We start from the raw sequence: 14037 nt of genomic DNA, 5'->3' as shown, positions 1-14037 counted from the left end.
TAATTACTTTTAGGAATTGATTTATAACTTGGAACTCAATGGAAGACAGGTGATTCCAAAGTCAAGAAACCCATTTTTAAGTAAATAATGACGATACTCTTGTGAATATCCCCTCAACCATTGCGCTTTAGAGACACAAACAAAGACTCTGCTGCAGAGGCTGAAAAACTAACAATTTTTTGCTCCTCGATTTTTGGCACTCTTCTTTGCAACAAGCAAAGTGTTTGTGTCCATCTGTGAACAAAACCCTGTATTTGTACTATTACTCAAATTGCCCTCATGTATAATAATAGTTATTATGTTTGACATTTGCAAAATCTTATATGTTGGGCCCTGATTCCATGCTGCGCCAATTTCGTGTTGGTATTAAATTGTGAACACGTGGCCTAAAAACGTGACAGACTCCTCAAAATAGATACATTCAGTGGTTTTCAATTTTTGTTTCGAGAAAATGTGAAAAGGAGAGAGAAAAGTGTGTTGTAGTCATACAGAGAGGGTTTAGGAAAGAAACGTGAAAAGATTGTGTGGTACTTTTCATAATTTAGCAAACATGAAATAAAAGGTTGCTGAACGTGTCTTTGACTACATGCCGTCAAATACCAGCAGCAGTTCATATGTGTATGCAGCGCCTGATACCTGTTATGTGACAGTGATGTATGTGGCACTCCCTCTCCCTTGAAATGACTCTGAGATTCATATTTTTTCAAATTTGGTTTTTGTATTTAAGTCCAGCTTTGCAATACCAACTTCCACCACAAGCTGGTGTTTTGAGTAGGGTTTATTCTTTTCAAGAGAATAAGTAACAGATTTGTACGTTAATGTATGATTTAGGAGCAGTGGTGGGCATGAGGCAAAAGAAAGAAACTTGGGATTGGGAGGTTGCGAGATTGAAACCCATAGCAGACATGTCCCAAGTGTGGTTCCCTGACCTAGGCCTTCATCAGCTGTCAAGAGTATTGTACCGTACTCCAAAGTACTTCTATGGACTCAAGGTGAAGCTAGCCATTTACTTAACTGGACACAACAGTGACTCACCAACACCAATGTGGCATCGCTTGAATTTTACATACTGGCCCTTTAATACATTAGTATGGACAATGTGATGGATGTGGATATATATAATGGTTTGTGGATTGATTTCAGCCGTCATTGCAGAACTAGATGAATGTAATTTTAAGCTTGACAGTAATTATTGCAATAATAAAATCACTAGTTCTTGAAGTTGCCCAAATCAATATTTTCTCTTAAAATGTATATTTGTCCTTTTCACCTGCCTCTGACTCTGTCTCCATTTTGAAAAAAAACAAAACAAAAAAAACAACAGCAAACAGGAGGGAGCCAGGCAGATAAGGGAGAGACAAAGTGGAGGTAGCACAGAAAGAGAGGGAGGGACACTACGGTTGTCCATCAACCAGATAAAAGGAGACAGGGAAAGAGAGTCAGACAGAAAAATGGCAGGAGCGATACAAAAGTGAGTTGGGAGCGTTTGCATGCGGGTCAGTCGACAAGGAGAGACGACATTCGTCAAGATTGCGTCAAAAATGCAAGAGCTGCCTCTTTGTTTGATTTGCAGATACATTAAAGACACACATGGAATGGCTCTGATCTCCACGCAGCTTGACAGGTGATCACTGTCGAGAAGTGACACACACACACACGCACACACACACACACACACACACACACAAAACGGCTCAACCCGACTCCTCCCTGCAAACACACCACCACCAACACAGCATCTAATCACATGTTAAGTCGGTAATTAGTGCAGATAGGGGCCAGATGCAGGGCTTTGTGGCACCACAGACCCCTGTAGTGTCAAGCTTTAGCGTTAAGATATATGGGGGTTTGGGGGGGGGGGGGGTAATCTGTGATCTGTGTGTGCACCTGCTACAAGTTATGCTTTTGCATGCTTCAGCCTCGGAAGGATGTTTTGGTAACTTCACTCATGCTCATGTTTGTTGAAGTGCAAAACAAGATGTCTTTAGTTGCGTGTGCCTCTGTGTTCCCCTGCACAACTGCACTCCCTGCTAAAGCCATCCAGTGTTTGTGCTAATATTCATGCAGGAGCGCTGCTTGTGCACTCGGCTGTCATGGCAAGAATTACTTCCAAGGGTGTGCTTCTTGTCGGGGGAAAAAAAATGCACCCTCTAATGTAAATCATTCAATCTTCAGTTAATCAAATGTTTTAATGTGAGACTACAGTCCAAGTCATAATTGGGATGAGTTTTGGCAATTACAAGTTGTGATGGAGTTAAATTTTGCAGGGAAATTAATGTAAACTAATATGTGTGCCTTCTTGTTTACATACTTTACAGGGATCCTATCGGCATTCGACCCAACTTGCAGGGACCGTATTGTTGTATGGACAAAGTTATTCCATATTTTTAGAGTTACGATCATGTATAAATGTGTGAAGGTCAAGATGATTGTTAAACTGCTTGTTAAGGGGAAGGTTAAGAACAAGCAGAAGATTTAAGAATTGCATGATGGGAGTAAGTTGGCACTGTGTGTGTGTGTGTGTGTGTGTGTGTGTGTGTGTGTGTGTGTGTGTGTGTGTGTGCGTGCGTGCGTGCGTGCGTGCGTGCGTGCGTGCGTGCGTGCGTGCGTGTGTGATTAAGTGCTGGTGAGGAGCTCAGGGGAGATGCAGTCAGATAGCGTCTTTGCCACAATGCAGTGAAAAAACAGCCAGCAGAGAGAAATAGACCATTTGCCTGGAAACCTCCCGACTGATACTCTGTCAACAAACTCTGAACTATCTTTTACCAGGAGGGATAAGAGAGGGGAGGGTGGGCGAGGTGGAGAGTGTGGGAAGGAGGAGGGGCGGAGAAGATGGGGTTGGGGGATGGAAGTAGAGGAGGAGGAGGAGGAGGAGGAGGGAGCAAGGGAATAAGATAAAGTGAGAGGGAAAGGAGGAGGCAGAGGGAGATGCTCTGCTGGAGCAGAGAAAAATAAGAAGTTGGTGACATTTTCGACAACAAGCTGAGCAGATAGAAAAACAGCAACAGGAACAGACAGTGAGAATACATCACATTAATAATATATTATATCTTAACCATGATTTGCCTTGACGATCTGCTTGCAGTCATTTCTATTACCTCAAAAGGCCAATGCAATATTGTAATAGTTACAGTATTCTCCACTGAAATGAGACGACTGGTATCGCTGTGTACACTGGCGTACAATTTTGGAGTAATGAAACGGTTGGACATTCCCAGCATCTTGATCTGTGTGGATACTCCTGGTCCCAGAGGAAACTGTCCTGTCTGCACGGTTTTGATGCCTTCCTGCACCAACGCAGATGTAACGAGAGGCTTGCAATCAGGGCTTCTGCGGAGCTTTATGATGACACATTCAGGTGTGTTGAGGCTGAAAGAGATTGAAAGCATTAGGATTGTGGACCTCCAGGACGAGGAGCGGCTCCCTCTGATCTAGAGTGATGCAGCATGAGACAAATAGCCTTGATCATTTTCAAACCACTGAAATTCTCGGAATGCTGGGTAGCACCTCTGGATCAAAGACCCGAGTTTCAGCACTGAAAATTCAGTTATGTAGAATTAAACAAGACTTTCCATTTTGGATTCAGTTCATCTTATTATGTTTATCGAAAGAAACTGTCTTCATTAGGCTTTTTTTTTTGCCGTGGAAGATCTATATATAGACTTCTAAACTGAGACTTTTGTTTTGTGGAGATTATTTTATGTTGGGCAATAGTAGAATTTTTCGCCTTTTACTGACATTACCAGCTTTGGCTTTGTCGATGGAGGTTTGATTCCCTTCCCTTGAGCAAGACACTGAACCCCCAATTGCTCCCAAAGCATGGACGCAGTGCCTTGAATGGCACCCGCCGCTTGTCGGTGTGTGAATGTGTGTGTGAATAGGAGTATGTGATTAAGAAAAGCGTATTGGGACTGCTCAAGCAGTAGAAAAGCACTATGAAAGCAAAATTCATATACCACATTGGAATGTCACGATAAAGACAACAGTTATCTTAAGAACATTTAGACATTTTTATTTTTGGTCAAAAATCTATTTAAACATTTTCTGAATAACAAAGAACACTGATATACAGTCTATACAATACAAGTACAAGAACATTATAAACCATGTTCAAGATGGGCTTTGCATCTACTTCCATGGGTGGTCTTCAAGTTAATTATCTACCCACATGTTTACTGTGTGCACCAATCTGTAAACACCTATTGTTATCACTTGGTTATCCTCACCTGCAATTTGCTTGCTGGGTGACATCACTAAGGTTAAAATAGAAGAAAATAATCATTGTATCTCCAAGCCTGGCAAAAAAGACAAACCGTACTCACACAAAAACTGTTTAGTTTAAATCATTGCTCACAAAAATATTATTAATTTCTATGCTTGTTGTTTTTATGTATTTAGACATGTACTTGTTTTTCTATTTCCACATTTGATAAATGCTGCTCATGATTATTAGGTTATATAACTTTTAATGTCTTTCAATGTTGTGAATACACAAATAACAACAATATAATCAGCTAAGTTGTGTCTGTCTGACCAGATTCCTCACTGCTTGCATAGAGCGTCTAATTGTTGTGCTTTGCACTTGAACCCCAATGTAGTGGTCATCCAAACAGTCTCAAATTATCCACAATACTACCACTTACGCTCTTCATTTTTCGTTGCCTTCATACTGTTATTCACTTTCTGTCTTTCCATTAATCTTTTAAGGAATTCATCAGTTACCCAGTGCTGCCTGACATGTTTGCTCTGACCTGTAACCTTCTGGATTGGCCCCATAAAATACTCTGAACTTTTTACCCCTCTATCAGCAAAACATCGCCATTATTACAAACAATACCCAAGTCAGAGCTGTAAAAATACAATTAAATGTTTGATTTCCCATGTTTGCTTTAGATTTGTATAAACCTAGTTTTACTATGTGATATTAGGTGCTCCTATTAGACATACTGGAGATCAAGTTGGGAAACAATGAAAAAGGCAGCCAGGGGTATTCTAATTGTTAAATGCCCAAACTGAAGAAAGGAGAGACTATTCAAATGGCTGAACTACCAATCTGGTGGCACCCTCACCATCTTGTGAAGAAAACTATTTCCTTTGAAAACAAAGTTGGCCGAGAAGGTTATGACTTTGCGTGCATGTGTTTATTAATTTTTTTCATTGGTCTGTATGTCTGTCTGTAAGTAAGTATATATTATACCACCTTTTCAGGGGTGATTTTTCGTCATCCAAGAAATAATCATTGGCCATATGATGTCGGGACATTAATGGATAACCATTTCCAATTAAATCCCCTAAAAAAGCGAAACATTTTCCCATACAGAGCAAATGAGAGAGGCACCTCCTGGAGGAGACCAAAGGAGATCAGCATCTGTTGCCTTGGAGATGCTCCCTGCTCAGTGTTTCACACAGAGACGCAGCTACCTGACCTACCTAGTTAGCATTGATACAAGCTAACGGCTATCATGCTTGCGATGCTACCTCGGTTCCGCAAACAAATATATGGTATTGGCGAAGGTATGTGCGCTACCGAGTGCCCATTCTAGTTTCATCATGTTGTCACCATGATCTCATTACTAAGAGTTCACAATCTTCGGTGAGAGTTAGGATGTGACCCAGGTGATCAACAGAGACGTTGGCTTACTTTCTCTTCACTCATTACATTTGGAGCATATTTTGTGCTTCCCATTCTGTTCAAAAGCATCAATATTGCATATGGTGGTACCCACATTCTCTTATTCATGTCTTCTCCTACATGCTTTGTGTTGCTAACATCTGGAAAACATCACTGTGAGGGAATCAAATGTAATTCAAATGTCAGTCTCATGCTCCATTGTCCTCTCGCATGTGAACAAGAGTTGACCTACCTCAACTCTTTCAGAGTGAGCAGCAATAATCCCCTGCAGCCCAAAGCGTGGACGCGTCGACTCTCATCTGAGCAATTTCTATGCTGATTGCACAACACCCCAGTGCATGTTAAAGGTCACGGGCTTTGTTTTACCATCCTGAGGCACACGACCTGAGGTGCAAGTCCATTTTGGTGTGTCCGAAGGGGAACAAATCAAAATGTATGATCCCAGCCCTTGCACTGTGGTGCTTTGATACCTTAAGGGCAGATTTGTGTAAAACAAATCTTACCCTGGAAAAGTGAGAGCAACTGATGTGCTCAGAGTGGAGGTGAAGCAGATAAACCATGTCCGTGTGAAAGCTCACCTGGATGAGTCAAATAAAACTGGGCAAGCTCATCAACTTGTCAAATTTCGGACACACCTTGGACAAGGAAAGAAAAAAAGCTTTTGCCTATCACATTGCGCCAGCTGTAAGATGCAGCATGTACTGTTAATAGACCAAACACTACTCAGATCCTAAATTAAGAGACAAATTCATTAACCTCCCAAACATAATACAATAGTATCCACTGATGAGGTTCTGTCACAAATATAGATAAGGATCTTAGGGACTGTTACCACAAATAAAATATACTGCTGCTGCACTTTTCTCAAAGCACAAATACGAAATGTAAACTGGGTGAGACGATTCCCTTGGAAATTTAAAAAGTATTTTTGCATTGCTTCTCCTCAGATGGTATGTTTTCAAAGATTGCTCAGAGACTTCCTTCCAGCGCCATAGCAAAATGTGTCCAGGAAACAGCTCACGGTGTGATTCCTCAGTAAGTGGAACACACCCTTCACCTACTGCCTTTGAAATTGGGAAGCGCTATCGTGTTTTGGTGGTCCCCAGAGTCCGTGCAGCATTGATGAAGCATGTGAGTCAAGGCATCCAAACGATGCTCAGAACTATCAGCATCCCAGTGTGAACCTCATCTTCACCTGTCACCCTGCCTCTAAGGAATTTTCCTCAACTACCTCAGGGAAGGATGCTTTTCATCTCTGCATCCCAGATTATTATTTTTTAAATGATTTAACATTACCAACCTGGCAAAGGTCCTGCCAATCAGGTGAAGCTGACTTGGTATGGAGAGTGGAGCAATGGATAGATATACAGCAAGGGACACGGACAGAGATGGAGTGGGAAATGAGGGGGGAGGGGGTGGGGGGGGGTGGGGTGGGGGGGGGGGGTCAAGTGATGTGTGAGCGAGAAAGGCTGAGAGAGGGAGGGAGGGACTTAGAGGGAAAAAGAGAGATAGAGAACTGCGAGGCTACACAGAGAGGAGAGAAGGGAAGCGAGAGGGAGGGGGGAAAGGCAGATAGAGGAAGCTTTTAGTTCAACAGGGCGAAGTACCAGCGAGAGGCGAATCGCCACAGAGTGAGTTGCGTGAAATATTTGGACTTAAATGACTTGGCGGCACCACAGAGGGACACTGGGAGGCTTTATGCGAGGTAACTGTTCTGCTTTTCACTCCTGAAGCTGCTCATTGATGAGAAAACATACAAAAAAGGCAACGGTTCCACACGTGAATTATCCAATGAAGTTTCTATAGATCTTGTCAGTCTGAAGGGTTTATTTGCTCGTGCTGCCGAGTATCAGGGATATTCCCTGAAGTATTTAACGTGGGAGGTGGGACAGTAAACCAGCTGGGGAGCTCTCCAGGCTCCCTTAAATCAATTAAAGAAGTGACAGCTACAGTAGGAGAGCTGCAACCAGGACATGTTGCGCATTCTTAAACAGCAAAGGCTGATCACTTTCTGTAGAAGAACCAGACAGGTCAGTCAAAGGGCTTTGATCACGGTACTATTGAATGACTGAACGGCATACACTTAGCAGGTTAAAAGGGTACGCTAAGAGGGTTAACAGATTGGCTGGTGAAGCGCTGACACATTGCCCAACTAAATCTTGCACATGTTGGGGCAGTTCCTTTTAAAGTCACTTTTGTGTTTCTTTTATTGTCTGAAACATTGATGATTAGTTACAACCAAAGTAAAAAAAAAAAAAAAAAGAATATCTACAAGCTTGTTTAATAAATGAATTATTTTTATATATCCTGTTTGTATTTCTTGGTTGTTAATATTCTTCGTAGTTATCTTACTTAAACAAACAGAAGCACAAAGTGAATCAGGATGCACTGCAATCATTGAACTGTTACATTCAATAATTGATGACTATAACATTGCATCACTCCCGTAAGATGACTCACGGAGGAGATATGTTATTCTCTGCACAGAATGGTGGTAAATGTCAAAGTAACTGTCGAATGTAACTTGCCTCTGAAGAGGACATTACATCCTCACATATTTTTTGATGCAGTTAGTAATGTTATTCAGCTGAGGGGGGGTGGAAGAAGTAAAGTATGCAGGATTGCTGACTGGGGACAGTTTGTTAGTATTCATGAGAAAATAATTATCACCCAAACCGACACAAGTGTTTAGCAGCAGTAAATATTTATTCTACGTACACACGCAACTCTAATTCTGCGGATGTCTGAGCAATCTGAATAATGTAAAGATGAACAGAATACAAAGATGTGGAAATTGTGTTTTCCTTTTATTTCATTTCTATCAGTCAAATGTAATCTGCTCGTTTAGAAGAGAATCTTCACCTTTGTGTTGCAGCATCTGTTTTTTTTTTTTAACTTAAACTCTGTAAATGTTTGGGAACTGAGACCGAAAGGAAAAAGTCAATGATGATAATTCGTTTCTTGCGTGGGGTAGGATTTAATCTTCTCAAAAGTGCAGTGGATTCTCACTGCTGTTTTTGTCTTGCAGTGAATCAAATATTCACAGCACGTGAAAGCTGTAGACTGCAGGCAGGTCACAACACACTCTTTAACGATGGAGCCACGTTTGTAGAATACATACAGAATGTGGTTTTAAAATATCTTGTTGAAAGTAAAAAGTGTGTATTCTGTGGCCACATACATGTTTGTAACATTTTTGTTTTGTTTTGCATGGGGTTTAGACAGAATGAACAGTGTTAAGGGGGACATTAGATCAGTGGTTACTGTTTTCTTGAGGGATCCATATTTTTACCATTGTAATTTCACTATATGTGAAATAGCTTCTTTCTTATATTCTCTAATGATAAGTTCTTTTTCTGTGACTATAGACTGGGTTAATGCGGCGTCTTGGGGTGTTTGTTGCACTGTAGCTGCTTCTGCTTGCAGTGTCAAACTTACATTTACCAGTTTTTAACCACAAAAGATGCATTCAAATCTAATCCTATTAATTAACTATCAAAATCACTTCTAATCATGACATTCGTAAAAAAAAAACCTCATGTAGACAGTTTGGTGGTAAAGAGAGTAAGAGAGACTGAGATGGACTGATTATGTGTGATTGCTCTGTAGAGAAAGAAAAAAAAACCTACTGTGCTGGAAGCAAAGAGGGGGAAGGGAAGACCTGCAAGTTTCACAAATGTAATGAAAATGGAAATGTCTTTATCTACATATCAAAGACAGTCGCTTGTTTGTCTTTCTGAGGGTTGGATTGAGGCCCACATTACACAATGATTTTAAGTGAAAATGGAAAACTTTTGGTGCATCTTGGGTGTTTGTTTACTAAACAACGTCGCCCAGAGTCAATGAAAAAGCAACATTATGCAACAATAGGTTTTGCCTTAAAATGTTTCGTTGTCAAGTCATTCACTGCAAACAAACAGTTTTACGTTTTAAGCAGCTAGTTTGTTTCACTCTTTCCAAGGAAGCTGCATCTGTTGTCTCAGGGTCACCGGCTTTTTGTTCAAACTGTACGAATGCTCCACATGATTTATCATTGAGAATCTTTTATAGAATACTCTGTTATTATGATTGTTTACAATCTTGGGGTGCTTTTCTCCTTGGAGCATTTGGACACAAACCATTAAATTTTTTTTCTGGGATGCTGAGGCAAAATGCCAAAGAGATTAGAGAGCCTGTTGTAAATTCACTGAGGGTTTGATGTTGGTTGGACTTGAAAACATTGGCCCAGTGTTACTTTCCGAAAAGATCTCTAATCGACACTTCTGTAGTGAAACTGTTTGGAAAAAAATGTATGTTACAGTAAACCTTTAGTTGTTTTTCTGCAATAATGGAGTGTTATGTTATTTCATACAACTGAAATGCAATGATTGCTATGATCAGCCAGTACTTTAATGTCAGACTTTTCTCTCTTTGTTTGTTTTCTTTGGATTTTTGTCAGAGTCAATTTAGACATTCATGGTATTCTCAGTTTCATATATTCAACAGTTTCAACATATGATGCACTTGTTAATGATCCTTTAAAAGTGAGCTAAAGTACACAAGATTTGCAGTGAGCATTTATGGTCTTTTAATCCTTTTACAGGAAGAACCAAGCATTGTTGCAATTACATTTGTACATTTGTGTGTATATATTTCGATAACAATACAATGATTCTAGTATATCATTCTAGTATATTATTCAAAAAATCTTCAATCTTCAATCTACACTGGTAGGGGTCATCAACCACTTGGAATGGAGAAATATGTAATATGTAATAAGCACTGTACTGCTACAGCGATGCACTCTTAATTCTAATTATCTGCATACGCTAAGAGATTTTGACAATTTGTCACAGAAGCAATCATCCCTATATGTGTAGAACAGCTGCTCATCAGCTGTCACCTTAAATTAAAATAACAACTAAAAGCCTCTCAATGTAGTGTTTGAGCAGAGTACCAAGTTACATGTCCACCACAAGTTGAGAAATATTCATTCTCATCATCGGAAGTTGAAAAATTCCTTAATTACAAAAAAGAATCAAATTTGTCTTTGTGAGTATGAGAGAACATCTGGGATTTCTTATGACCAGATCATCTTAACCCTGCTTGGGACAAACTTCCTCTTGCATTGCATTTTCTTCATTCGTGACTCTGAGCTTATAGCCATGCTCTCTGTTTTCGTCTCAACACCCACGGCGAAATACCTTTATTAGTGCTTTCGCCTAAAAAAAAAAGGAAAAAAATATACTTGACTTACTCTTTCAGAAAGAAGAATGCAACCAATTTGCATCCAATGCAACAGAGGCCTGCAACCCATACCAACCACGCACTGGCCAGTCGTCACCTGCAAGGAACACATGCCAGGCAGATACGTTCTTTTGAAGCTCCTTTCTAGAAAGCCACAACGAAATAAATTACTATAAAGGTGGAAAGAAAACAAATTACATCTCAATTTGTAAAACCATTTGACTGGATATGTTAGCTACAACAGCAATGTGGGATATGCACTTCATTATTTTCAACACTTGTGGGGATAAAAGGATTAAATATACTTATCAAGTGAGTTGGACCAAACAAATCAAATGTATTTAAATCCAGTTAAAGTAGAGATGTCAATTCTCATGCATCTCATGTGAGACACTATAAACACACTGATGCTATGCAATGTTTCTCCTTGAGGACTCCTGCAGGTCCTTGTCTAGTAAGTCCAAATAAGTTGTTGGCTTGATGTCCCATTTTGCTCATCAGTCAAGAGTTCTAAGGCAGTACAATGCGCTACTTTGAGGGACTTTGACAAGTATGTCCGATCTCTCTGGAATTGCAACTTTTAAGAGGTGCGCCTGGTTTGCAATTTCTATCAAATATAGAAAAATGTGGGAAATTGATGAACCAGCGACAGGCTGAACCATGTGTCTTTGATGTAAGTTGGGAGTGAAGACAAACACATGTAATCCAGCTCCAAAAGAGTGCTGGAAAAGAGAGTGAAAAGTGATCCGAAAACACACTTTATTGCTGCAAAGCAGTGGACCCATCACAATGCTAACTGACATTCTGCTGGGAGATCTCCCATCCATATGGATGTTACACTGACATATACACCTCCATAATGATGCTTTAGACTATGTATTGGGACATCATGGAAACAGAATGGATGGCAATGACCTTTTTTCTTTTTTCGCTGGATATACACCCTGCCATTATGGAGAAAGGCTTCAGGAATTAGTTAAAGAACTTCACAATCTATTTGAAATGTTACCTTGGTCTCCAAGGCCCCATGATCTCAACATGTGTGGTGAATGCTCAACAATCATACAGGCTCAGCCTCAGAAATTGAGGGTCATAATACCATCTCAGCTCACATAATGGCACCAGATACACAGGCTTATCTGTAAGAGTTGTGGAGTCCTTGCCTTGATGGATCATGGCTGTTTGGGCAGTACAATTGCACAGATGATTAGGCTGCTTGTATAATGTTATGGCTGACTATCATGGTTGTAGCCACTACATGATTATAGGGAATTATGAAAACTCCAAATGCCAAAAAACAAACAGTATAGAGATTTAAATGAATGTCAATGTGATGCACCTAGATGCCAGATTTGTCTAAAAATACAGATGTGATGAAACATATTGTTAAATTTTACCCAAACACAAAATCTCAAGGAGCACGTTCTCCTCACTGTGGAATTCTACAACCTTTGCCAGGTGTGAACACAACTGCTAGTTCAGTAGTGTTTAGCCTCCTGTGAGAGGGGAACACTAATGTGTTATTTCATCATGGAATTAATTATGTTAGACAAAGATGTAACGGAGTGTGGCCACATGTGCAAATTCACCTTCAGCAGAAATATCACAGTCTCAGGAGGAGGTCTCTGTCACAAGACATACATGTACCTTTACTGGTTATGTCCTGAAGCACCAATGGTTGATTAGAGTAAAGATGTGATTCACGACCTGGGAAAAGACTTGTATGTAGAAAAGGTGGGAGCTTATCTTAGGAAACACTCATTTGGAGCCCCAGAGTGCAAATCCCCATTAGCTATCCTATATTCCAGTTCTATTATTTAAAATACGCCTTAATTAAGTCACAAATCACTGTAACACCATTACCTTTGGATGTAAAACACTACAAGATGTTTACTATAATAAACACTGTTAGAACAACTGAGATTTCTATAACTTTTTTTTAAATCTTTGCAGGACATAAAAACAGCTGTGGAACTTCTGCCTCTTTGCGGTTGTTAGTTTACTGGAGGAAGAGAGTCTTGTTAGTTATTACCTCGGCTCAGTTGGGAGAATCACTATTGATTTAGAATATTCAAGTGTGAGACTTCCTTGAGTCACCACTGTCAGAAGGGTCAAACTGCTCTGATGTTAGATGAGTTTATGAGGCATCATAAAGTCTGATTTGTGGATGTCCCCTGACTTCAGGTGCCATGGGGAATTGTTTTTCTCTGTATAACATGAAGAAAGACCAGAAATGGCAGAGTTCTGCTCAGGCCTGCTGCCTTCGTCTCAGTCAGCTGACTTGAGCTTGTATTTTTTGCAACTCTAAAGAAACCAAAATGTGTCGAAACTCTGACTCCCCATCTTTGTCATTAAATTCCACAACTGTTGTGATTTAATTAACAGTTTGACCTCCTCTCTTGTTCATATGTCAAAATGTCTTTGAACAAGTCATCTGTCCATCTTCCACGCCACCAATTTAAGTATCCATCTTTTATACACCACTGAAATTGGATGCTTTTTCCAGTTCAGGTAGCAGGAGGCAATCCCAGTTGACTGTGTGACGGCGGGGTATATCTCCAACACGTTTCTAGTCTTAAGATGTTGAACCACACATTGCTCCCAGTGGCTGTCACCCTCTTGCATGGCAGCTATCTCCATTGGTAGTTGGCAATTGTAGCGCTCAATAAATCATGACACTGATAGTCAGACGCCAACTATTTTTGAGGATCACTAATTTCAGCCGTCATTTTCATTTCAAAGGAGCAGCATGACTTCACATGCACAGAATACACTGCAGCGGATGTGTATGCGTCAAGAAATGTCAGAAAAAGGAGGAGAAATGTTGATGTTCTGTAGACCAACAATTCTAACTTGTCACTTTGACATCTCAGGAGACTCGGAGCTGTCCAGAGTTTACCTTCAAGTGGTCCTTTTATTACTTCTGCTCTGTAACCTTGCAAAAGGCTTGAATTACAAGCCCTGAGGCAACTGGAAAGAAGCATAACTCAACCATTTGGAAGGATCATTAAATGTGCCCAGACATAAATATTAGCCTTTATGTACATCATCCTCATCTTCTTCTCCATTTACATTTGGAAAAGTTAGAAATCCTCAGTAGACTTTTTTTCCCCCAAAAGTGACATCTGTGGAAGTTCATGAAACTCATGACAGTGTGAAGATTATGTATTTGCAGTCCG

The sequence above is a fragment of the Blennius ocellaris genome, assembly GCF_963422515.1.
Source record: "Blennius ocellaris genome assembly, chromosome: 10".
Classification (NCBI taxonomy): domain Eukaryota; kingdom Metazoa; phylum Chordata; class Actinopteri; order Blenniiformes; family Blenniidae; genus Blennius; species Blennius ocellaris.
This window is presented reverse-complemented; position numbering follows the sequence as displayed.